Here is a 26462-nt window from a genome sequence, read left to right as displayed (position 1 = left end):
GGCTTGCTGAGCTGAAGAGCATTCCCACCATCACATAGATCAGCACCATATCTTGGGACAACACGAACTCACCCACCTCTGCGCTCTATTAGGCATCACCAGCGCTTAGAGGAAAAGGGGGAAATTTTCAGATATACACATCTACACATCCTCCATCTAGCATAGGTTTTTTTTTGCCTTTTTGTGTTTTTTGTTTTGTTTTTAATTTCTTCTTCCCGTTATTTTACTTTCTGTGCTGTACTCTCTCTCTCCTTCCTTCCTACTTTTTCATTAATGCTTTTATTTCTCTTCTGCCCCTTTTCTATAGATTCTCCTTCTCTCTCTTTTTTTCTTCTCCTTCCACCTCTACTAGTATCACAGCTTGTCCCTCTTCTATTACAGATTCTCCTCCCTCTCTCTCCAATTTTTTTCTTCCTCCTTCCCAATATTTTGTTAAAAACTATTTTTAAATCGTTAACCTTTTAAATCCTTTTTATTACTAACCTCCACTCCCCATAAAGGGGGTTGCTAAGGGTACCCTGTCACACCTGGTCAAAGCAGCCTGAGGACACTCACTGAGGCTCCAGCCCCCATTCCAGCTGCTTATACATCTCTGCACTGCGGGTTACCAACCCAACAGGGAACTCGGTCTACACAGCAGTCTGACCCACCTTTACAGTAGGTCATAGGCAATTGCCTGAAAGAATCCTTAACAATAACATAGATAAGGTTACCTCGGTCTCCCAGAAGCATGGGGCCTATGAAAGAATCAAGAAAAAATCAACAGACCACATCACTCCCAACAAAGAAAGAAGAGAAACGAGGCACTTAAACAGACCTAATGTCACTCATAGAAGAAACAGATATGGATCAGCCACAAAAGGAAATCTTCAGAACTCTGCTTGCAGTAATACAGGAGCTAAGAGAAGCAACCCAGAATAAGGATGCAACAATAGAAGGGATGAAATACACAATAGAGGGGATGAAGTCCACAATAGAGGGGATGAATTCTACCCACCAAAGGGAACTGCAGAAACTAACAGAGGAGGTAGCAGAGGAACTAACAGAGGAGGTAGCAGAGGCCACACAAAAGGTCACAGAAGCTACATCTAGGCTTGAGGAGGCTGAGAACCGTATCAGTGAACTGAGGACACTCAAACCGAACGAAGCAAGCAAGAAAAACAATCAGATGGGAAAATTAATGAAACAGAAGATAGCCTGAGATCAATGACAGATGCTATGAAGAGGAATAATGTTCGAATAATCGGTCTACCGGAACACAACATAACACAAAAATGGACAGCAAAGATAGCAAAGGAATTTCTGGAAGAAGATTTTCTCAACCTAGCAAAGGAGAATCAGACTTTCATACAGGAAGCAGAGAGGACGCCGGCTAAGGTAAACACCAAGAGCAACACGCCAAGACATATAATAGTAAAAATATCCAACTTAGAGGAAAAAGAGAAAATTTATGAGCATCAAGAGAAAGGAAGACAGTCACATACAAAGGAGCGCAGGTAAGAATATGCTCAGACTTATCAGCAGAAACCATGAAGGAGGAGAGAATGGAGCAACATCTTCCAAAAACTGAAAGATAAAAATGCCTCACCCAGAATCCTATACCCTGCCAAGTTATCCATTAAGATAGAGGGTAAGGGTCTTCCAGGACAAGGAAGAACTCAAAAATATGCTTCAAGTCACCCGACCCTGCAGAAGATACTGGCGGACTCACTATGGCCAGAAGATCAAGCTCCAACTAGAACCATCGGGAGGCCACCATATATCCCATCTCCATCTAGAAGTTAACATGCCAGCAACAAGTACCAGGACAAAAGGGTCTCAGATGGAAAAGAGGACATGATAGAAACCCTCACTCAAACGCAGCACACTGATATGAAGGGAGATAGGTAAAGACCCAAAACACAAAACAGAGTATGGAAACTATGAAGCCAGAGATAGTAATAATCACTCTGAATACCAATGGGCTCAATTCGTACATTAAAAGTAAGAGGCTGGAGGACTGGATTAGAAAACATAACCCATCAATCTGCTTCCTGCAAGAGACCCACCTTAAGCTAGCAGACAAGCTGATGGTTCCCGGCTATCAAAAATATATAGCGTCTGGGGTCTTAAAGGCTTGAAGGCAAATAAGCAGCCATCTAGCTCAGAAGCAACAAAGCCCAAAGAGAAGAAGCACACGGCCTAAACGAATACAAGGTGTTGAATGGACCATGTAGCAGACACCAAGGAACAAAAACAATCATTGTGTGATCACCTTCCTCACATAATCACTGAAGACGAAAGTGTGCATAAGCAAGTGTAGTGAAGAAGGCTGATGGTGCCCGGCTACTGAGAGACATAGCGTCTGGGGACTTAAAGGCTTGAAAGCAAACAAGCGGCCATCTAGCCCAGAAGCAACCAAGCTCACACGGAAGCAGCACACCAACATATAGGTGATCATGAAGGGCAGAGGAGACCAGGTCTCCAACAACAAAGGTGGGGTGGTGGTGAGAATCATATCACCGTGAAAGAGGGGGAGTACATGATGGGGACCCAATGCCCAACTGTAGACAGCTGGACATCCCATCTCTTCCAGAGGGGTAGTGGGGAGGAGATGAGTCACTCAGGGTTCAGTGTAGCAACAATGAAACTAAAAACCTTCCTCTAGTTCCTGAACGCTTCCTCCCCTCCCAATTATCATGACCCCAATTTTACCTAGCGGGCCTGGTTATACCAGAAGATGTACAGCGGTGCAGTAGGGATCTGGAAACACAGGGAATCTAGGACAGACAAACCCCTCAACACCAGCGGTGGGAGTGGCGACACCAGGAGGGAAGGGGGTGTAGAAAGGGAGAACCGATCTCGGAGACCTATGTGTAACCTCCTCTCTTGGAGATGGGCAATGGGGAGGTGGGTAAGGGGAAGACGCCGGGGAGTGTAAGATAAGATATAATAATTATTTATAAACTATCAAGGGACCAGGGGTGGCATCGGGGAGGGAGGGGGACAGGGGCAAAAAAGGGAAACCGAGCTGATTCCAGGAACCCAAGTGGAAGGTGAATTATGAGAATGACGAGTGCAACGAATGTGTAAGGGTGCTTTGCTCAATTGATGTATGTACAGATTGTGATAAGAGCCTTATGAGCCCCAATAAAAAGATTGAAAAAATAAAATAAAATGTTAAAAAAATATTCACTGACTTAATGTTTACAGTGTTGTAAAATATATATGTATATATGCATATATATCATAATGAATTCTTATGTTCTTTCCCCCTCCCACATTCATTGTTTGCTCCCAAAATTTCCTCACCCTTGCTACTCCTCTACTCCCCTAGGGCCCTATAGACCATTGCATCAGTTATTGTCTCTAGGGATCCGTGTCTGTGCGTTACAACTTTGGAAACCCAATAGAAACAACCAAAACCAAAACTAAAATAAAGCTGCAAGAAGAAAATAATAATAATATAAAGATAAAAATGAAAATAAAGAATGAGAAAGGAAAGACTACCATCAATATTTTAAAGTTCAGCAAAAAAAATACTGTTATGGAACAAGTGGGAAATACTTTACCTTAGAGCAAGTACAGGTTGGATCGAGAGGTAGGTCAACTGACCAATTGTCATATTATGCCATGGTCTGATCCACTGTGATCAAGTTCACAATCATCTCTGTCTGATGGTAAACCTTTTCAAGGGGATGTACCAGAGGTTTAATATGACTAGATATTCTTCAGATGGATTTTGAGTTCTCACTGTTCACCTACCCTTCGACAAGATGGATGTTCATCATTGGAGCTCTGGGACTTTTTCCTTCATTACATTTGAATTTAATTGTCACTATCTTTGGATCCCACATGCTGGTGTGCTTCTTCATTGTGGACTTCCTTGACACCTGACTTAGATGGCTGCTTCTTTGAAGACAAGCCTTTTAGACCCCAGATAATTGATAGCCTGGCACCATCTGCTTTTTTTCACCCCACTTTGCTGTAATGCCCTTATCTTCATTCATTTTTCAATGAAGGTAAGTATTGAACAGAGCCATGTTAAGATCTTGTACCCAGAATATGATCACCTAGAGGATGGAACTAGCTAAATCTTGTCATAAACCATGGGCACCTCTACCTAGTGCCTGGAAAGTGAACATGTGAAACTCCACAACTGTGTTACTCTGGGTTGACTAGGGAAAAAATTCATAGACATTCATATGTGTACAAGAGAGAACTTTATATCAAAGAGCAATTGTACATTAAGAAAGCATACCTGCCCAGTCCAGTTGAAGTCACTAAGTCTGAAATTAGCCCATATATCCAATACCAGACTATAAATTCTTTTCAGACTCACACAACATATACAATGATGTCGAATGCAGGAAGACCACATGCCAGTGAGTGGAAATTCTTTTGGATCCAGTGGAGGCGGAAACTTCTCAATGCTGTCAAGGGTCTCCACGTGGCTCCTTCAGCTCCAGGGCTCTAGTGTCGCTTCATGTGTCTTGTTCACAGGAATGTCTCACAGGGCATGAGCTTGTGTCCCGCCTCCAGGGAACTATTTATCTCCTCAATGCCTCCAAATGAGGTCATCAAACTGCACCCGCACTGACAGACTAAACTCCATCCCTTCATTCTTAAGTCTCAAATTGACAACAGATTATGCAACTACCACAGCAACCAAGGAGGCAGATGAAGAGGAGGACAGGAAAAGAGAAGTAGGTGCCTTCTCTGTTTTATACTCTACTTAAATTTGTATCTTTATGTTATTATTATTTTTCTTTATGTTTCTTTTTTGGGTTTTTAATTGTTTTTGCTATTGTCTCCCTGTTTGGAAGCAAAAAAGAAGTGGATGCATGGAGACAATAACTGAGGCAATGGTTTATATAGAAGGGGGAGGGGAATTAGGGAGTAATTAGTGGATCTGTGAGGCACGAGTGAGTATTAAGCTTATTTGACAATGGATATACAACTCTTTTCTAGAAGTGTTTTAAGTATGGAAATCTGAATGTTATATCAGGAACATTACAAAAGAAAGGGGGGGGGACTTGATCTATGGTTACCATGTGTGAAGGAGGAAGAATTTTTGCTTAGGGGATAGTGAATTAATTTTAATGGTGGTGGAAAAATATGCAGGGTGATTAAAATAATGGTTGTACAACATGAAAAGAATACTCAGTGGCACTGAATTACACATGCAGAAGTTGTTGAACTGGTGAAAGTTTTGTTACATACATTTTTGCAAGTATGTGAAATATATTACATGAATAATAATTATGGAGGGGAAAATTGTTCCATAATTGACTGTGGTAGAGATTGTACAACTCTTCTTGATATGATTGAGGTATTGAATTATACGATAACTTGAAAAGTGCCAATAAAAGTGATTTGTTTTGTTTTGAAGAGAAGCAAATTCTCAGAAATGTTCATCATTTTACCTCCCACTTTAACCCTACAGCCTGCACATTTCATCGGGTACCCTTGTACTAAGGGTAGAACTGGGCTGCCCAGAGAGAAAGTGAAACATTCCAAGAATAATAGTATCCCCAGGAATTCCCTTCATTATGGCTCACACCTCAGGCCAACTGTCTGCATTTCTACAAATCTACACATGGTTTTCAGGAAGAAATTGTTTGTCCATAGTGAGTGCAAATGATGAAGGGTAGAGATTGACCTCACAGAACAAAGGTCAGAAAAATTCCCTCTAGAGGCCATTACTCAGCTGCTCCTACTCAGAACCATCCTCCTTCTGCTTCCACATGCACAGCACACGTGAATCACCTAGAGTAAAATATGGTAACAGAGCTCCAAGTCACAAATGAAAGTCAGACTTCTTAGGTCTTCATCCTTACCATGTTGATCATAGATGCCTGTGGAGGTAACACCCTTCTGGATTCTTCCTGGTGACATGAATGTCCTACCCTGTAAGCACCTTCATGTCAAAAACAATGATTTTCATCTTAGAATGGTTTTAAATTATATCCCCCCCCCTTTATTCCTAGGTGTGATTGTTCAGGTAGAGCTGCTACAGACCAGTCATGAGTTGGGAAAGCTATGTGCAATGTCTCAAAGTGCTATGTCTAACTTTCAGGTCTGCAGATATCAAGTTTCTAGATCTATCAGGTTCTGGGAAACACAACCTGTGTTAGGTGGCAAAGAAGTCTTGTGATGAGAGTCTTAGCAACAACTCAGTTTTCACATATTGATACATTGAAACCACAACAGCTCAACCAGCTGGGTGTACTTTAACTGAACAATCTGAAACCTGAGGACAATGACATGTAAATGTAGGAAACTTACCAGGAGACACAGTGAAGGCTAAATGGTCAAACATCTCAAGCATCACAACACTAACTGGGCAGCAGAGGGAGCTCAGGGTACATGGGACACAATCTTTGCCACAGGAGCAGGTGCAGGGGATGCCAAGTTTGTTTCCTCTTGTGTCTGGAGTTTCTCAGTTCACCCACGTGGAGTACCTCTTCAAGGACACTTCAGCAACTACAGTTCTCATGTCTCTTATTTTCCTGAAGGGAAGATCCTAAAAATTAAAATTCCTTGTTCTTCCTGAGAAGACAGGGGAGAAAGAAATCACACTTGGGACAAGTTGAAATCAATCCCAGACGGACCGATAATCTCTCTAGGCTGTTAAAATCTGACCTCCATGTGCTTCTCTCAACACAATCAGTTACTCTCCATCCTAATTCTTTTTTACCAGTTACTGTAGGTTGAAACTATATGTGTGTGAATCCCAGCCCAAATATCTCCTGTGAAGAGAAAACAAAAGCAAACCTGATTTTACCATTTCTGAAATAATTGACAGTTGCATGTATTTTTGAAACTTGGAGAAACTGACATTTTGAGATTCTTAATAAAGCATCAAAATGTCTCATAGTCATTAGAAATCATATAATGGCGCTTGCCCCAATCCCAACTATGTGGACTCTCCCCCTTCCCTTCCCCCCACCCCTACCTAAAGAAGGCAATTCAGAGAACAGAACTGAAGCTGAAGCTTGGGGACATGTGCATCTGTGATTAGAGCACACGGGAGAAGCGAAGAGGGTAGGAGTGTGAGAAGAACACATCCTGACCCACTAATCCCCAAGGACGATATTACTGCTCATAGCAGATAAGGCACAGTGAGGATCATAGGGCCAGTCACACCACAAGACATGATGTCCCTAACTGAACCATATCACTATGGGGGACAACACTGGAGACTCAGGGTGGGACTTGTGTCTGATCAGACCCCATCACATTGGGGCAAAATACTAAGGGCATGCAACAGCAAGGGAAGCAAAGCAATGAAGTCCCCGGGGAATGCCAAAATTAGATGTTGGGGACAGTGTGACACAGCACCCCTTCAGACTCGACTTGAAAGCATTCCTAAAAGTCAAAAACCAGCCTGCAACGATTTATATGCATTTCTTGTTTTGTCACTGGCTATCTTTTTGTTGTTATTTCTGTTTGTTCGGTTGGTTTTGTCTTCCTCTGTTGTTTTGTTTGGCTTTGCCTTGTTTTTGTTCTTATTAATGTCTCTGCATGTCAATCTAGATAGAAGACTGGATAAACAATTCAGAGAAGGAAAAACAGGACCAGTGGTCCCGGGGGGACATGGGAGAAGGAGAGGTGGGAGAATAGAAGGTGGGGGTGAGGGGATCAACCAACCCAAGGTCAAGTTAACAACAAATGAACTAAAATCGTTCGAGAGAAAGCATAGGATGCCTAGTGGGGATTAATCGAGGGCAAAGTCAGAGCGAGGAATTACTGAAACTCAAATTAAGACTGAACATGTTAGTGGGACAAGAGGAAAGTAAAAGGAAATGGAGGAAAAATTAGAAAGCAAAGGGCATTTACAGAGGTCTAAATATAGGCATATACCTATGTAAATATATTTATATGTAATGGCAGGGAAATAGATATGTTAGGTATTAAGGTTGAAGATGGAAACTGGACCTCAACTCAAATACTCCCCAAATGTAAGAACACTTTGTTCTAAAACCCTGCATTCTGTGATGCTCACTTTCCCAACACGATGGCGGTCGACAAATTGGGTGCATAAGCAAATGTGGTGAAGAAAGCTGATGGTTCATTGCTATCAAAAGATATAGTGGCTCTGGTCTTACTGGCTTGAAGATAAACAAACAGACATGTAGTTGAGAAGCAAAAATGGAAGAAGCACACCAGTCTGTGTGATCATGAAGTGTCCATGTGATCATGTATCAGGCATCAAAGACCCAGAACAAAAAAAAATTTTTTTAATCATATCCATGTGAATGAAGAAGTGTGTGCAGTGGAGACCCAAAGCCCATCTATAGACAATTGGAAATCCCCTTACATATGGGTCACAAGAAAGAGAAGAGTCAGTCAGAGTGTACTACAGCACCAATGAAACAGACAACTTTCCTCTAGTTCTTTAATGCTTCTCCCCCCACTATCATGACCTCAATTCTACCTTACAAATCTGACTAGACCAGAGCACGTACACTTCTACAGCTAAGATCTCACAACAAAAGGAATCCAGGACAGATAAAACCCTCAGGGCCAATAATGAGAATAGAGATACCAAGAGGATAATGGGAAGATGGGAGTAGAAAGGGGGCATCAATCACAAGGACTGACATATGCCTCCCTCCCAGTGGGACAAACAATGGAAAAATGGGTGAAGGGAGACAGTGGAAAATGTAAAATAAAAATTTATCAAGGTTCATGAAGGAAGAAGAGTGGGAGAGGGAGGGGGGAAATGAGGAGCTGATATCAAGGGCTCAGGTAGAAAGCAAACACTTCCAACATGATGATGGCAGCATATGTACAAATGAGCTTGACAATGGACGAATGCATGGATGGTGATATGAGCCATAAGAGCCCCCAATAAAAGTATTTAATAAAAAAGAAAGCATTAGTATTGTAAAGCATAATACCTAGATTTGGAGAACAAAATCAACTCCTTAACCATGGGAGACTTCCTCTAGTTTTAGGAAGATGCCCTGGAAACGTCCTGATGTGTTATGCAAATTCACGAACAGCATTGGCTTCTCTGGGAGATGTAGAGATCTTCAGCATTTAAAGAACATCTAAGTGTAACTTGATACCTTAAAATTCTTGGTGTGCAAAAGATTTGTGAAGGGAAGGCAAGCTTGATTAAGGCAAGACAAACCTGCAGGGAAGGAGCAAAACTCAAGAGCCACTGTCATATTCAGCTCTAGTGGACAATTAGGGAAGGTCTAGAAGGTGATGATGAGGGTTTTACTTTTAGCATATGAATTTCCTTTCCAAAAGATAATTTAAAACAGAATTAGACAAGGGAAGCTTGTGTCAGATTAAATATATATTTCTACGGGGAATATTTAACTGCATCAAGAAAAGAATAAGCACCACACAAAGGGGTGGGGAGGAGGTGGGCACATTTCAAGGAAGTGTCTCTAACTGTAGGTTGACATTTCCATTAAGTCAATTCTTTCTCATAACAACCCTATAGGATAGAATAGGACTGCCCTTCTAGGCTTCTGCGTCTGTAAACCTTCATGGGTGTGGAGAGCATTCTTTCCCCTGCACAGCCATTGGAGATTTAAAATGATTGACCTTGCATTTAGCAGCCCATCGCATAATGAACTCCACACGCAGAGCTCTCCAAGATATCTAGAACATCCTTAGCTACTCTTGGAGTGACTCTCTTAGAAGTCATTCAACATTACTTATGACTATATAGGCAAAAGGTATGCAAATAGACATCTCCCCTGCTGATGAAAACCATCCAAGTCCCAACTCTGAAGTTCTTGGAGAGGTGCTCCAACTCTGGAATTCCCAGGTGCCAACATTCAGGACTGAACACATCAAGTCACCATGGAATCTGTATTGAGCTCAATTTTCCTTTTTGGAATTTCAAATGGTGCTTTGATGCAGATAAAGTGTGTATGAGGGGGCGTGAGTGAGAGGCAGTGAATATGTTATGATTTTCATCATCAGGATGTCGGTGTGTTTACAGGTGTCCAGTGTGAGGTGGAGCTATGGAATCTGAGGGAGACTTTAGGCAGCCTGAGGCTTCTCTGAGACTCTCCCCTGCTGTCTCTGCATTCACTGTCTGTGTGTATAATACACAGAGGGTCTGCCTAGGCCAAGAGAATGGGCGGAAGTGGGTTTCATACATTAATAGTGTTGGTAGGAAAAGCCACATAGATTCTCTGAAGGGCCAATTTACCATCTCCAGAGACAATAGTAAGATATACTATAACTTCAAATGGACAATCTGAAATTCGAGGACATAGCTCTGTAATTCTGTGCAAAAGACTCAACAGTGTGGTAGTTATATAATCTGGTGTAAATTTGGGACTTGAGAGGATAAAGAGGGAAGGGTTGGAGTCTGTCAATTGGATCATAGCCAATGACGCCTATGTGTGGGCATCTCGATCTCCTGAGAATTCTGGGAAATCCCATATTCCATCTTTGAGGGGAAGACACTCTTTCTAATCCCTGGGAGACACCCTACTGACAAGGGTGACCCCCTGTGAGACATCCCTGAGTAGAAGCCATGTGGATCTACCTCATGAAGCCCTGGGTGCTGGAGAATCCATGTAGAGCCCCCGTCAGCACTGAGAAACTTACAATGCCACTCGATCCAAAGACTTTCTGCCCACTTTCCTGTGATCATCTTGCATTCTGGATCATTGCATGTACTTCATAAGTCTGAAGAGGAATTTATACATTGGTATCCGACATATATGCAAATTATGGACTTATAGGCTTGGACCTAACTGGGGTTGAGATGCTTTCTTAATGTACAATTGCCCTTTATATTAAATCTCTTATACACAATATGCGTGTGTCTATGGATTTGTTTCTCTAATCTACCCAGACCAACGCATACAGTTAGGGGAAGTCAGAGTTAACCAAGACACGAATGTACTCTAGTGGAAGAGGTTAGGCTGCAGGGGCCCTCGGGACCCAGAGCACAGGTCTCAGACCGAGGAGCAGGTGCAGATGGAGCTTCACCACTGGCTTCCTGTTGTGTCTGGGGATTCTTCTCCTTCTTGGTATCCCTCAGGGAATCAGTGCATCTCCTCACATCTTTCTCAAACACTCACCCAATCTCCCTGTGACGATAGGATGATTTTGAACTTAGTTTCTGTTTCGTTTTCCCCTTGAATCGCGCCACATTTCCCATATAATTGGTAATTCCTACATCTAGGATGAATTCTGTTCACATCATCTGCTTCATCAAGCTCTTTATGCCTTGCATTCAATACCCCTCCTGTATTCCCTCCTTCCCTGGGACAACAGTCCCTGCTGTGCAAAGGATCTCACTTTATTAGCTTGTGTGTATATATATTTTTCCAGACAACATATTACAAGAACTTATCACCAGTAGCCCAATCCTATATCAAGTCGCCTGTCTCCATTCATCCAATTGGAGACTTTCTTCTCTGAGTTCATTCATTTTATTAATTCACAGCTCCTGTCTGCCCTTGTCCACCACAGACTGATTTTAGAGTCCGTTTTTTTTTTTTCTCCAAAGGCTGTTTGTTTAATTCAGTAGTTGTGAATATTGATACAAGAGTGGGAAAAGGGAGACAAGACACATTTTATGCTTAGTCTCAAGGTACCTCCACAGAACTCACCTCCCTTCGTGCCCTATGTCCCCTTGTGCATGGGCTATACACGTCCTATTCTGCACAGGGCACCCACAGGTTCCCTTCAAGTTCTGTGGGTGGCTATGCCTCCACATATTATTGAGAGCAGAATATCCTTCTCTAGAGACATGACCAGGAACTGATTTTCCCTCAATTAGCAGTGTGACTGCTGTAGTTACGATCGTGTATTTCTGAGTCGGACACACAGAGGGAAAGGTTGTGGGAACCCAGACACAAACACCAATACAGGGATATGGCTGGGCTCAGGGGTCACTGAAAGCCCACAGATAAAAGGGGCCCTCAGGGGAGAAATGTAGAGGAGCCTAAGAAGGATTAGTTAAATTAGGTACCTATTTCCTCTACCTGCAGAGAAAATGTCCCTACCACAGACCTCCACATTCTTGTAGCTCAGTGTATGTTTTTGTATGCACTTTATTTTTTGTGTGTGCTTTTGTGTGTGTTTTGTGTGTGCTAGCACATTGCCTTAAGATGTTATACAATGTGACAGAACTTGTAGTCTGTTCTGCATTTATTTTATTATTATAATTCTAGTATATTTTAGTGTGTCTTTGTGGTTTTTCTTAAGTAAATGCATGTGTATTTATTAATCTGAGGGTATTATATGAAGATTTGTTAGTTGTAGTAGATGTGCTAATTTGTTCACAATATGCATGTGTATGTTAATATGACTGTTAGAATACAAATGTCATTTTGTGAGTTTCCTGCTAGTGTGTGTTCACTCCAACTCATCTGGGCTCTTCATCAAACTTTATGAACTCGCATCTCCTTGAATAATCTACTGAGTGTTAAGAAATGACTTAGGCTGGGGGAATCCATTAGAGGCCCATAGTAATATGCACAGCAGAGTGTGCTAATCAGTGAAACTTCTTTTTGAAGTGGACAATAAGAGACAGAGGGACATGAACAGCAAATCCTAGAGGTGAGCTGGTCAATGCAGAGACAGCCTTAACTAGGAAACAGGCCAAGGGGGATGCTTATTTTCTCCTCTCTGCAGCTCTTGTGTTTACAGATGGCAATGATAAAGCCTTTGTAAAAGGATGCATGCTATACTCAAAGAATGCCTAGTTGTAGGTAAATGGGTAATGCCAAGAGCCAAGGTGACGGCTGAAGCTTGAAGGTAAATGAGATGGATCAAGGAAAGAGATAACTTATCTTCCGTCATCTTTGCCCAGAGCATGAGGTTCAAGCTCTCTAAATAATGTTCAACTGATGACAAACAACACAAACTGTTGGAAAGGGCTTATTCACTTGTATTCTAGGATGTCCCATCCATAGACTTGGGCTTCTAGGAAGAGGGTGGATAGCTAGTGTGTGGGCATGAGCTTGTAAAATATGAAGGGGTAGGAAGACAAAATGAGTGTGGAGGGAAGAGGCTGTGCTGCGATCAAGTGGGGAGGCATTAGCCTGAGTGGCTACTTGGATATCATTACCATTGGCCTTTTGCAAGCACCAGTGAGTTTCTAAGGCAAGGAGGTGTGAAGTGGCAGTTATCTGACAGAGGTGTAGGTTAGTGCCCCTATAAAACTAATCTGCAAATCAGCCTACTAGAGAAATACACATTTCATAAAATTTCTCCTACCCACTCATCATGCATATGTGGAATATAAGGCTCACCATCCCCCTATGTTATAAGTCCAGGTTCCAATTTCAGAGCTCTGGGGCAGGCAGGTTGAAGAACAAGGTTGGATTCTAGGACCCTTGTTGAAGGCCATAAAGACTCAGCCTTGAAACGGCTGAGAAGTCTCAAGACCTATGTGTCACTGTTTGCTGATTTCTTCTGTGAGTTTACATTTAGAACAGACTGTTAAGAACAAGAACGTGTGCAAGCTCTGGGAAAATAGGTCACAAGAGTTGCTATGTGTACCAAATATGCTTGCTTAACAATGAGATAATTAACCCCAGGTTGTTTCTGCATGGTTAAAAGGAGTATGAAAAATAAACGCGAGGCTTCAGTATTCACTATTGCCCTCCCAATAAATTCTGTCTCACTCCCTCTTTCAGGACTGTTCAACTCATTGGCTGGCTTGGACAAGAGTGGCGCCCAAACCAGGGACACTGAAAACGGGGGACAAAGTGAAGGACACCGTGGATTACAAAGGTGTACACAAAGAGATTGGTGGTGACGTGAGTAGCTATTGGGAGAAAAATGGGGCAAGGAAATAGCAAACAGATTTTTGTAAATATTTTTCAAGATATGTTAAAAGCTAGAGGAGCAAAAGTAAGCTACCAAAGAATAGAGAAGTTTTTAGATTTTGTGGTTAAGGTATGTCCTTGGTTTCCTGAGGAAGGGACTGTAAATATTGAAACTTGGCAAAAAGTAGGGAAATGGTTAAAAGATCACTACACCACTAATGGACATAGAAGGTTCCCATAGACACGTTTAGCTTATGGGATTTAGTTAGGGATAGCCTGTACCACAGGCATGAGGGACTCCAGCCTGAACACCAATTTGCATGCTCAAACAAAAGTGAAAGTAAACTTCCTTCTGCGCCTCTGCCTCCTCCTCAACCACTGAAGTCACTGAAAAGTTAACTGGAGGGCTTTGAAAGCAAGGATGAGGAACCCCTTGACCCAGGCGATGGGGAGCCCTTAGAGGACAAGGTGGCACATTATCATGATGAGGATTTGGGTATTTTCGCTGCCTCCGAGGCACTTCAACCTGAGAATCAAAACCTGGTGCAAGATACTCAGAAGTCCTGCCCAGATTAAACAAAGGTGGTAGGCTGGGAGGAAGTTTATGCATCATTAGCAGCAAAGATGAGGGAAATGCAAGTCAAGTTAATAGAAAAGCACTCTGAGATAGAGTCCCATGAATGGGTGCCAAAACTTAATGGGGCCAAGGTATTTCAGAGGCTTCAGAGTGCATTCAGTGAAAGGAATCCTTTTCTAGAAGACTTGCCAGTTGCAGCACTGGTTGTGACTGGGGCTCCAGGAAAGGATCTATGCTTAGTGCTGCCGCACATGCAGCAAAACAAGGAGAGGCTATAGGGGAGTTCAGTATGCAGTTCCCTGTAACTGAGTGACAGGATGCCCAGGGTAATCTGATGAGAGATCATACTCCTATTCCTTTCAAACAGCTAAAAGAATTCAAGGTTGCTTGTGACCAATATGTCCCGAGTACCCTTTTACTCAATCTTTATTAGATACACTTTCCATCGCGGTACTTGCCCTCACAGAATGGAAACAATTGGCTTTTGAAAATGCCAGGCAGTGCTGAGACCTTTTAGAAAAAAGGGCAACATGTCCGAATATATCAGACTATGCTCGGACATTGGACCTTTCTTTACTCAGGGGCTTGCGACAGCAGCTGCTTTGTAAGGAAAAACAGTAAAGGAGGGTTAATAATACTATGGAACTTATGGGAGCCCTGCAGGCTGGGCTCCCTTCCCCCTCTGCTATTCCAGCCAATACATATGAGATCATTTTAGATTTAAAAGATTGTTTTTATACCATGCCCTTGGATCCAAATGATTGTAAAAGATTTGCCTTTAGCGTCCCTTCCACCAACTTCAAAGAGCCTATGAAGAGATCTCATTGGCTTGTTTTGCCTCAAGGGTTGGCCCCGAACCGGTATTAATATGGGGACGAGGGCATGTTTGTGTTTTTACGCAGGATGCTGATGGAGCACGGTGGCTGCCTGAAGAGTTGGTGCGGTTTGCAAACCATGCGGATGGTAATTTGCCTCGGTGTGTTTCTGAGGACATTGCTCAGTGAGCAGTATAGGCTTCTGTTCCTGATTTACCCTTCTTACATCCTCCTGTCTGGGAAGGTCCGGAAATCAAGGTGTGAGTTAATGACTCATGCCCTCCCTGTACAAAGTGAAGGAAATGTAATCTCACCCACTCCGCAGTCTTTTTCCCCTTGTGGACTAGAGACTCAAAAGAATAAAAGCATATTGTAGAGATTGTGTCTCACGGACAAGCCCATCAGGTATAATATCTCAAAGGAATTATATATCATAGCTTGGTCTCGCAACCAGGACAATACTAAAAAAAAACACTGCTGAATGGGAAAGGGGGCTGTCTGTAGGACTTTGGTGGTCAGACTCGGGTTTTCCACAAATTCAATGGTGGAAAATAGGGGCTGCTTTAGTGGACACGAAGCTTATGGGCCCTTCCTCCAGACCGCAGGGAAACGTTACTGCCTGAGTACCATCGCCTTATGTACTTTTGGCAGGGAATATTACTATAGATCATGATGATTCTAAGTTTAACATGTCTTGTAATAATTGTAATTTGTCTACTTTTATTACCTGGTCCCCTGAAGATATTATCATCGCCATTTTGTATCAATCTTCTTTTGTTATGCTACCAGTGAATATTACTGGGGCTTGGTGTTCAGAAAGAGGGTTACAGGTATTAGAAGAGATTGAAAAGCATTAACCAGACCCATGTGCTTTGTAGGTTTGCTTATAGCAAGTATTTTACATATACTAAGTTTAGGTGCTACTGCTACTACTGCAGCAATTGTACTTTCACAAATCATACAAACTGCCCACTGTGTAAATGAATTATCCAAAAATGTGACTACTGTGTTGGGAACTCAAGAAGATATAGACAGGAAGTTAGAACAAAAAGTAAATGCTCTTTATGACATGGTCATGTATTTAGGAGATGAGGTGCAAGGGCTTAAGGCCAGGTCTAGTCTACAGTGCCATGCTGTACGTACATGGATCTGTGTTACACCTAAATAGTACAATAACAGTCAGTATAGCTGGATTAAAGTGAAGAACCATCTTCAAGGTACATAGCACAATACTAATGAGTCTTTAGATTTATTACAACTCCATCAAAAAATATTAGCCATAAAATATGCTAAGTCTCTTGATTTTGATGCCGCTAAACTTGCTGAGGATTGGCTCCAGCACTTTTGAGTTGCTTTCCCTTCATTAGGAAATCTCAGAGGCCTACCTCACATGCTTATGTCTCTAGTCAGAGCGGGAGTGTGTGTATTGTTGATCTCATGCATACTCCCTATGATACTGCACAGGGTTATGGTTGAATTATTGGACTTAAGAACAAAGCTTCATGAAGTACACCTGTGCACTTTGCCCCCTCCCCAAACAGGGGTGTAAGACGGAGGCTGGTTAGTCAGAGACGCGTAAGATGGAGTCTGAGTTTCCCAAACTAACACGGGTCATAGTCACCAACAGGACTGTGACTGATGACAGGTAAGGGTGATTTGAGGACTCCACAACCTAAGACAGGCACAGTCAGTTGCCGACATTTTGAGTAAAGACACCTTCAGTAAATAGAAAAGGGGGAGATGTTGAAGGCCATTAAGACTCAGCCTTGAAAGGACAGAATTCTCATGACCTATGTATCATTGTGTGATTTCTTCTGCGACTTTATGTTTAGAATAGACACTTAAAAACAAGAACAAGGAAGTATGCAAATGTATCAAATGTAGTTGCTTAACAATGAGATAATTAACCCCGGTTGTATCTGCATGGATAAAAAAATATGTAAAATAAACTCCAGGCTTCAGTATTCCCTGTTGCCCTCCCAATACTTTTTGTCTCTCCTTTTTCCTTAATCATCACTCCCCCTTTCAGGACTGTTTGACTAGTCGGCTGGCTCTGACAGCCTCTCATTTATCAAAATTCTTAATCTAAAGCTTGAGTAAATTTTAACTCCTTCCAGAAAATTGGTTAGCTTATGGAAAAAAGACCAAACAAAAACCCTGAATACTGAAAATAATAGTCAAGAGATCAATAGTTACACTGTATTAGCTAAATCTGCTGAACTATGCCTCTTTAGAGTATTGAAAGGAAAAGATATTACCTCGAGGACTCGGTTCACCTGACCAAAACATGCTATTGTCAATTGATTTCATGTGCATTTGAAAGATGGACAAAGGAAGGCTGAGGAACAATGAATGCATTAGAATTGTGGTTCTGGTCAAGAATATCTCACTTACCATGGACAGGCAAAGGACAAACAAGTCTGTCTTGGAAGAAGTAATGACAGAGTGCTACTTAGAGGTAAGGATGGTGAGAGTTCATATTATATACTTTGGACATATTATCAGAAAACATCATTCCTTGAAAAGGATATTCTGTTTGCAAAAGACGAAGGGCAGTGAAAAACATGAATCCCTCTACTAAATGGATTAACAAAGTGACTGCGACAATTTGTTCACCCTCACATCACGGCCCACCAAACCCCAAGCATGATATTCTTGCTCAAATTGGCCAATGCACAGAGAGGACCATAGGCCCAGCCACACCACAAGACACAACATCCCTCAATGACCCATAGCACTATGAGGGACAACACTAGTGGCACAGTGTGGGAAATGTGCTCGATCTGACTCCACCACACTGGGGCAAAATGCTAAGGGCATGCAACAGAGCAGCAAGGGGAGCAAAGCAATGAAGTGCCCGGGAAATTAAAAAATAGAGTGTGTGGCCAAGGCATGGTACCACATCAAACTCAACCGATAGTAAAATACTCCTAATGGTCAAAAAACAAACCTGGGACAATTTCTAGTCTTTTCTCTTTTTCTCCAATAGTTGTTTTTTGTTTGTTTTGCTCTGTCTTGTGTTTGTGCTTACTATTGTCTTTGCATGTCTATCTAGATAAGATAGGCAAGATAAACACACCAGAGGAGAAAACAATGGGGCTGATGGTTCTGGGGGGGGATACAGGAGACGGGGAAGCGGGGGAAAGGAAGTGGTTGTTAACCTGGGGTCAAGGACACAAGTAATCTAAAATCCTAAAATCGATGTCGAAGATACTCTGGGATGCCTGGTAGGGCGTGATCAAGGGCAATGTAATGAGAGGAATTACTGAAAACTGATGAATGCCAAACATGATAGTGGGACAAGAGGAAAGTAAAAGGAAATAGAGGAAAGTACTAGGAGACAAAGGGCATTTATAAATTTCTAAATACAGTCATTTGCATATTTAAATATATATGATGAAATGGAAATAAATCTATGTACATATATTTAAATGTTAAGTATTAAGGTAGCAGACGGACATTGGACCTCTATTCCAGTACTCCCTCAATGAAAGGAGACTTTGCTCTAATAACCTGGCATTCTGTGATGCTCAGCTTCCTGACACAATCAATTAAGACAAAATGGTGCAGAAAGTTGATGCTGTCTGCCTATCAAAATAATTGCATCTGGGGTCCCAAAGGTCATCTAGCTGAGAAGCAACAAACTCCACATGGAAGAAGCACACAAACCCGTGTGATCATGAGGTATCAATAGGATCAGGGATCAGGCATCAGAGACACAAAACAAAAAATCCTATCAATGTCAAAGAGGGGGAGTATGGAATGAGACATACAGTCCATCTGTAGGCAAGTGGACACCCCCTTACAGAAGGGTATTTTATAAACTAAACCAGGACACTTGTAAATATATATACATATATATGTATATATATTTATGTGCTGTATACATCTATTATATATATTATATATAATCATGATATATAAAATCATTCTATATAATATATATAATCATTATATATTATTATGTATTATATATAATGGATAGACATATAAAGCACAAAAGAATATAGCAGCTAATTAGTCCACACAGCTGTACAAAGTGCTCAGTTCATCTCACTTCCATGAAACATTTAATATACTGGAAATCCTTCAACTCATGAGAGCCCCTGGGTCCAAGGTCAAGGAAGCAGACAGGTGAGTCTTATGTAGGGCAATGCAGGCAGTGTGGACACAGGAAGCAAACAGAAGGTCAGGTCATCAACAGTCAGCAAGACAATAGGATCCAACAGTCCCAAGCTCAAGTGATGTATAAACCAGCAACATGATGAACCACTTCTCGAAGGAATCTCAAGTTCTAGCGACATGATCCACAGGTTGGCAGTCCCACTGTTAGTGTAGCTCACAAGTTGGGGCAGAGAACTAGCAGGCACACCCTGATCTGATCAGAAGGGAGCAAGAGAGAGAGAGAGAGAGAGAGAGAGGCAGGATTTGCCTAGCCATTTATCTATTTGCCCTCCAATCAAACTGCAACATTATTAATACAATGTTCCTATTGCCCAAGTTGGCACAATAAACCAACCTATCAGAAAAGGTGAAAGGATGAGAAGAGCCAGTTAGGGTGCAGTATAGCACCAATGAAACATACAACTTTTCTCTACATCTTTAGTGCTCCCTCTCCCCCCCACCCCCCCCTCCCCGCCCCACTATCATGAACCCAAACCTACCATACAATTCTGGCTAGACTAGAGAAAGCACATGGTTACCGATAAGAGCTAGAAACACAGGGAATCAAGGGCAGATAAAACCCAGCAGGACCGATAATCAGAGTAGCAATACCAGGGGGGTAAGTAGTAGGTGGGGGGTGAAGGAGGAAATAAACACAATGATCTACATATAACTCCTTCTCAGGAATGGACAACAGAAAAGGGGTGGAAGGGAGACATCGGTCAATATAAGACACGAAAAAGCAATAAAAACATAAATTATCATGGCTTCATGAGGGAGGAAAAAAACGAGGAGCTGATACCAAGGGCTCAAGTATAAAGAAAATTTTTTAAAAACAATTGATAGCAACATATGTACAAATGTGCTTAACACAATGGATGTATGCATGGATTGTAATACAAGCTGTATAAGCCCCTAATAAAATGAGTTAAAATAAATTAATTAATTAAATTTTAAAAAACATACATTCATCCTCAATTGTGAGGATGGCACAGGAGAGTGCAGTGCTTTGTTGTTGTGCAATGGGTCCCTGTGAAATCGAATTGACTCAATGACAGCTGACATAACAGTCTCAGAATCCACAAATATGCATCCAGCACAAACACAAAGACATTAGTGTGTGTTTACATAAGGTATTATTTCTCTCATTAAAAAAGGGAAGAGGTTTCTTCAGTTAATAATATTGGAACAAACAAGGTGACAACGAAATCACTGAGGCATTCCTACCCCTCATTAATCCATTCTTTTGGTGAGCTGAAGGCAGTTCTCTAAGGGCCTCACAGCATGCCAGATGGCAGAGTATTTTCACAAACATGAGCTCTAGTCTAAGGGCAGCACAGTCACTAAGTTTTTTTTTTTTTTTTTTTTTTACAAACCCTTGTGTGGAGGGCTGACTTTCAATAGATCGCAGCGAGGGAGCTGCTCTGCTATGTACAAAACCCCGACCCAGAAGCAGGTCGTCTACGAATGGTTTAGCACCAGGCTCCCCACGAACGTGCGGTGCGTGACGGGCGAGGGGGCGGCCGCCTTTCAGGCCGCGACCCGTTTCCCGGGACGTGGGGCACTCTGTACCAGACCCCGGTTCCGAAGCACAGCGGGGGCAAGCGCGTGGCCCGCCGAGGCGGATGCGCTCGTGGCCCGCCTGCCGGCGGGGACGGCAGAGCACCAGCTATCCGAGGCCAACCGAGGCTCCGCGGCGCTGCCCTATCGTTCCTCCTGGGCGGGATTCTGACTTAGAGGCGTTCAGTCATAATCCCACAGATGGTAGCTTCGCCCCATTGGCTCCCCAGCCAAGCACATACACCAAAGTCACTAAGTTTTGAGTAGCTATTTGTCTTTCAAGGAAACTGTGAATCATGTAGTCCTGTACACTGAGGGTTCAGCTGGAAGATCAGAGATCTAGCAGAGCAAGAGACTGACAATAGTTAACTCACTGGATTTCAGTATGTTTAGAAGGTCTATAATCAATTGAATCAAAATAAAATGTCATGAGAAACTTCCAGCCTAACTGTATGATACATGAAAACTAAAAATTTTGGCAGAGTATTCACAAAAGATGAATAAACACTTTTTTTTTTACTGTTTTGTTGTTTAAGTTCAACTTATTGGGTTCCAACATAACAATAGTTTTGAGAGAGTACTTAGTAACACCATCTCTGAGACCAGAAGTAACCTGAGACCAATGTCAGATAATGATACTTTAAGAAAACTGTAGACCAGTGTTGATAAGGGATCTGAATGAAAAAGTTACATTAAAAGCAGGAAACTGAGACAGATAATATATTAAAATAAGTATGTATCATGATTAATTCTAATTCATCCCAGAACTGAATTAACACAAGAAAATAAACACTCAGATATGTCTACTGATGGGGGGGAAAGTCAATTATCTAAATAGACACAGAATACTTACTAAACAAAGTCAAAAGCTTTTCACGTTAAAAACAACTACAAATCTAACATGAAATAGGTCAAATCCAATATGCTAATACACATTCATGAAAAAAACTGCAAATTTCACATGTAGAAGAGGAAAAAATTCACACTACCTCAGAATCAGCATAAACATACGTGTCCATTTCCACCACTCATATTAAAAATTGTACTAGCTAGATTAATCAGAAAAAAAGAATTAATAAAAGGAAGAAAAACTTCCAGAAACAAATGAAAATTCCTTCTTCATCATAAATTGATGATTTCATATAAAAAGATGCCAAATAGGTGATAAATGCTATAGCTAGTAAATGTAAAAAAGTTGTAGGCTACATTTCAACACTCAAAAATAATTTGGTACTTAAATCCCTAGTGATTAACTGCTAATCTCCAACTCCCAAACTATTAACTCTTATATATTAAGATGCTGACTATCTTTCCAACACACCGATACCCTCCTAAAACACAAGAGGAGGAGGAGGTGATGCTGTTTGCTAGCGAATAGTGAGCTGGCCAGCCCGGCTGCAGGGCTAAAATGGGCACAAACAGGAATAGCGGATTTATATACGCACTTGGCAGGTAGCACACATATTTCCGAACAAGACTACTGGTCGACCTCCTTAGTGGTGATCCAAAAGGATACTACAAAAACGTGTGCATGGTACACACACATGCACATATGTACACACAAAAATCATGTAAGTAAAATAATAGAATTGAAAATAGACATTTTGTGAAACATTTTGAAACAATGATAAGATCTAAGAAACTAAAATGGAATCCAACTCAACTATTTAAAAGTTTGTGAGAACAGGAGGGAGAGCCTGGGGACCCCAGGGTTGGAGAGCGCTGACAGTGGGCCAGGGATCCAACTGGCATGCTGACACACAGTGCACAATGTGAGCATCTCCAACGTGTTTTCCTAATAGGATCTACCAGTCGACCACCTACGTAGTGTCTAGAAAAACAATTAAGTCCCCACTCAGTGGCTGGTATACCCACCTTGTCTGGCAGGGGGCAGCCTGGGAATCCAGATTAGGGGCCATCAGGGTGTGTGGAAGCTGCTCCAATCTCTCTCTTTCTCCTCCTTCCGCTCCTCTGTCCTCCCTCCTCTCTCCTCTAACCCAGCCCTTCTCTCTCCACCCCCATCTTACAGGGGAGATCAGATCAAATCATTCCAACATTGAAGGATTAAAAAGTGACATCACTATGAACACTTAGCCACCACAAGCCAGTTATCCCTGTGGTAACTTTTCCAGCAATTCCTGCTGAAAACCCAAAAGGTCAGAGGAATCTGGAGGTCCTGCTTTCACAGTCTATATTCCTGAAAATCAAGATCCAGCAAGCTTTAGCCCTTCTGCTCCAGGGGAGGTTTCTGTCCTCCCTCAGCTCACCTTAAGACACCTACATTACCTTTGCCAGGTGTACTGTCCCAGTCAAACAACCCACTTGACCCTGATAAGTCCATGGAGACTCTAGCTAAGGCTCAGAGGGAGCACTGTAAGAAATGCCAGTGCAGCAGCAGAGGCTTACTCTTGTGTATGTGCACAAGGTGCTCCAGTAAGTCCCCTTGGACTTCAGCATCTCATTCAGGGCCATGGACATCGTGCACTCGTTGATCGACAACTGTGGGCTCATCGCCTACCAGGCATCTCAACTGGCACATTCCAAACTGCTCCACCATCAAAGCCTGGGACATCCTGGCAACTGTGCGCCTGCTGTTGCCCTGCAGGCAGGCTGGCCAGCTCTCGCTGCACTCTGGTAAAGTAAATTGTCCTTCAGCCTCACAACGTTCATAACCCAAGGGCCCATTTCAGGGTCACTTCCATTTTCATCCCCAAAATAGAAGTCAAGTACTTTAGCATTACTTTTTTTTTTTGTTTCTTTGTTTCAGTTTGTTTTTTTGATTCTTCTGTGCATAGTTTAGTTAGATTGCTTTTGTGATGGAGAACTTTCTTTTTTTCTTTAACACTTTTTGGGGCACTGAATCCACATACCCCACAAATTCCCACAATTCCATAGTTCAGCCATCTTAAGCACTGCAAAATCATTACCACAATCGATTTCATATTGTCTATTTTCCCACCATGATTCAATCGCCTTTAAAAAGGCTTATTAGTCACTTTCAGTTCTAGTGTTCAGTCCCCTCAATCCTTCATTCTTAGTCCCCAACTCCGCCAGCCACCCACCCCGACCCCACCCAGACATCCTTACAAACCATCGCATGTTATTTCATCTCCAGATATCCACTCCTTCTGTGCTTCACAAACTGAACCCAACAGAAGCAATAAAGAATACCAAGGAAAGGAAATGGGAATGGTTTAAAAAACCATAGTAATATATAGATAGAATTCTAAACAAGGGGTTAAGAAAAAAAAGGGCCGCGACCAATGTTTTAAAGCCAGGGAAGACGTTTCTGTCACGAACTCAGCAAGAAATCTTGTGCCTAGAACAGACTCTGATCGGGTCCAGAGGGAGGTCAGCAGAACAAGACCCCGGGGCTCACCTTTGAGCTGAGGAGGTGCAAGGAGTCTCGGGGAGCAGGCATCGCTGTGTGGAAGGAAACAAGGGAGGGGGGTTAGGAAACTCACAAAGCAACAAATCTGGGAACCCGGACCCCAAAACCCCAGCCGTGATCCCCTTTCTCCAACAGGGACTCCCACCATGAACCCCACCCAATCCGAAAGCGGGGAAATAGGACTGGCCTTAGGGACACCCGCCCACCTCTCACCAAGAGAAGCACTGGCAGGGTTCCTGGGGGAGAGAAAGGGCGCTTGCACCCTAGTCAGCTGGACTAAAATAGCCTCCGCCCACATACATGTCCCGGAGCCCAGAGCCTCCCACCTGGGAGCGCCGGCAACAGGGTGCTCAGGCTGTGGGCGCTTCTCTGGCACCCCAAGCAGAGTACCGACAGTGGAATCCTTGCAGTGAGTTGCAGTTCAGAATAAGACACCGCCACTTCCGGCCCTGTCTGGGCGTGACCCGGGGTGGGAGGAGCTGGCGGGGTCAGAGAGGGGTAGGGGTCTGCCTTCACTTCCTCTCAAGGCAGCTCTTTCCCCGCCCATTTCTGCTGAGATGCCAGCACAGGCGCCTGGTGAGGGGGTGGGCGGGGCCTGGCCGGCTTGGGGCGGGGCTTGGGGAGGAGCCAGAGAGGAGAGAGGCGGTCCACGCCAAAGGGCCCACACCTGTGGCTGAAACTCCAGCGGCAAAGACTCAGATAACAATGGCTGAGGCACCAGTAATTTGGTCCTTTGCAGAGGGAGTGCATGGGTGACATGGTTGAGATAGAACCATGTACATTGGGTGTGGATGTGCATCCTCCTAACAAACTGGAAACACCCAACCCCCCAACTCTGCCAAAGTGTTAATGGGGCTGAAGCAAGAACTGAGGGTCCCTGCTTAACATATGAGTTCAAACAGTTACCGTACCATGGGCTCAGAAGATAAAGGGGGGCCTGGCCTCTATCACTTTCTGTTTATAAGGACAGGACTCCCTCATATGCAAATTATCTTTCAGGCACTAGGGTACAATTTCACCCTTGGGGTGGGAAAACTATCAGTTCTCTTCAGACAGGGCTGTGGGTCTCTTGGGAAACAGAGCTGTGGTCTAAAGATGCTATTGCTGTGTGTTCTGCTGTGCCTGGTGACAGTTCCCCAAGGTGAGAGATTCAGATATCCGACCTGGGTCTATGGAGATAGTTATGACTTCAAGTGACTGACATGGAATATTTTTTTTTAATTTGCAGGCGTCCTGTCCCAGGTGCAGCTTCAGGAGTCGGGTCCAGGATTGGTGAAGCCCTCCCAGAAGCTGTCCCTCACCTGCATTGTCTCTGGTTTCTCCATAACAAGCAGTGGTTACTGTTGGAGCTGGATCCGCCAGACCTCGGGGAAGGGGCTGCAGTGGATGGGGTGCATAGATTATGGTGGTAATACAGGTTATAACCCATCCTTCCAAAGCCGACTCTCCATCACCAGAGACACATTGAAGAATCATTTCTCCCGGCAGCTGAACTCCGTGACCGCTGAGGACACGGCTACGTATTACTGTGCAAGGAGCACAGTGAGGGGAAGTCAGTGTGAGCCCAGACACAAACCTCCCCTGCAGGGAAGACACTGGGCAGCAGGGGGCGCAGAGAACCCAGCCTTAGACAGGCACAGATGGATGACAGGGAGGATTTCCTGTTGGAATTAGGGCTTTCTCACTTAACTCTTAGCCTCCTCTGGCACAGGTTTTCATTTTGCCATCTTTTTATCTATTTTACATTGGGATGCAAAGTTCAATGTCAGTAGTTTGAAATCACCAGCTCCTCCAAGCGAGAAAGATGAGGCTGTTTGCTCCTCCAAAAGATTAACAGTGTCTGACACCCTACGGAGCAGTTCTACTCTGTCCTAGAATCACTGTGATTCGGGATTCAACGGCGCCAATGGCTTATAGTTATCGAATTTCTGAATTTGCATCTTGTTTTGTTTATTTATGTCCATTAATTTGTTTTCTGTGTATTCTGCATTGTGTTTAATCATACTTCATATTATTATCAGGAATTGTTCTATTTTTAAAAATTGTTCTATTTTTTCCATCATCCTGGTCTCCACAAAACTTCATATATCGTATTCTCATTTTAATTATATCATCCTTTTCTGTGACATCTTTTATATTATTTTAAAAATCTTTATTAACATGTTAATGGTTTTCCTTTTAAATATATTTTTCCTGATTGTGCTTCAATT

The 26462-nt window shown here is 42.8% G+C and overlaps 1 long non-coding RNA gene across 2 annotated transcripts; it reads right to left on the bottom strand.

The window, feature by feature from the left end:
* Positions 1-5581: 5581 nt before the first annotated feature.
* LOC142435942 (uncharacterized) lies at positions 5582-24683 on the bottom strand. 2 transcript variants are annotated; one of them, XR_012781677.1, is made up of 4 exons: positions 24579-24683; positions 24241-24284; positions 6268-6531; positions 5582-5899 (listed from the first exon to the last, which is right to left on the bottom strand). It is a non-coding gene; the product is annotated as an uncharacterized LOC142435942 (long non-coding RNA). The 2 variants fall into 2 exon arrangements; XR_012781678.1 differs by having other exon boundaries at positions 5582-5889.
* Positions 24684-26462: the final 1779 nt, after the last annotated feature.

The sequence above is a fragment of the Tenrec ecaudatus genome, assembly GCF_050624435.1.
Source record: "Tenrec ecaudatus isolate mTenEca1 chromosome 14 unlocalized genomic scaffold, mTenEca1.hap1 SUPER_14_unloc_8, whole genome shotgun sequence".
Classification (NCBI taxonomy): domain Eukaryota; kingdom Metazoa; phylum Chordata; class Mammalia; order Afrosoricida; family Tenrecidae; genus Tenrec; species Tenrec ecaudatus.
Note: the sequence above shows the minus strand (reverse complement) of the source record. Positions and strands in the feature narration are given on the sequence as shown.